We start from the raw sequence: 1,399 nt of genomic DNA, 5'->3' as shown, positions 1-1,399 counted from the left end.
CAAGCAATTCTTTTTTTTTTTTTTTTACATTTTGAGAGTTTAAATCCAAAACTTCTTGTTAAAAAATTAAAGAATAGTATTTATTATCTACCTTAATTAATTTCGCATTACTTGTGAATCTGTTTTTTTCTTCGACGCTGAAAACAAAAAAGTTTCTAATATTCCCTCACGGTACATTATCTTCATCTAGTTTTCATTTTCTTATTTGGTGTTCGAACACTATAAATAAGTTGACATAGCAAAGTTGTTTCACTTGATCCTCATCGTGGATCTCTATTTCTTCCATAAACATTAGCAGCAAAAAGGCATGATACCAAATCTTCTAATGGATTTGAAACAGAAATTCACTGTTCTACTAAAGCGATTAAAAGAAGCTAGCAAGTGAACCTTGAACACGTGTCCATGGTAGATAAAAGATAGAAGGTGAACCATGCATGTTGCCAAATACGCGGCAAGTGAGATAAGATAAGCAATAAGCATTCATGAGCTTTATAAGTAGGGCATGGTGTCATGGTGGTGGATACACGTTTTCCCCAAAAGAGGATTTCATTATTGACCTCAAAGATACACACATTATTTTGTAAAGACTCGCATTATTATTGGACGTATTAATGAATCGGTTATTTTTTAATTTCTTAACAAATTAGAATAAAATCGATTTTTTTATAACAATAACAATAAATTCAATTTTTTTTAGGGATGTAATTATATTTTTAAATTTTTAGGGATTCAAATGTCTACAAAACAAAAAAGTTAGAGATATATTTATCTTTTTATCAAAAAATTTAAAGATATTCGATTTAGATTGTGTAATTCGATCAGATCAAACCGGGTCTAATAATTATAATGCAGACAATTGGATTTATTATTGTTGCTATAATAAACCGATTTTGTTCTAATTTATTAAAAAATAAATTATTAACCGATTTAATAAAGATGTCCAATAATAACATGACACGTATAAACATTTTAAAAAAAAAAATATTTTTAGTGTCTTTATTAGAGTGGTCTCCAATTATTTTTAATATAAAGATGAAGATGATATTTTAGTTGAATATCGATATTTAAAATTTATTGTGAATGTGCATAAAGAATGTTGTTACAATATGACATGTGTCTAACATGCATTTTACGTGTGGACCAGAATATAAATATTTGTCTAATATGAATTTTGTGTATTGTTAAAATGTTAACATGTGTCTAACATATATTCTACATATTGACTCTCCACTTATAAAATTTGCATACCTAATATACCAAATAATTTTATTTTCAACAAAAATACCAATATTTTTTTATATAAAAAAAATTAGCCTCAAAGATACTTCAACCAGACGATATCTTTTCCCCCACCATCTCTTCTTCAATGATTCCCACAAAACTCTTCTTCTCATTTTAC

Source organism: Arachis ipaensis, chromosome B01, assembly GCF_000816755.2.
Source record: "Arachis ipaensis cultivar K30076 chromosome B01, Araip1.1, whole genome shotgun sequence".
NCBI classification, from domain to species: Eukaryota; Viridiplantae; Streptophyta; class Magnoliopsida; order Fabales; family Fabaceae; genus Arachis; species Arachis ipaensis.
Note: the sequence above shows the minus strand (reverse complement) of the source record.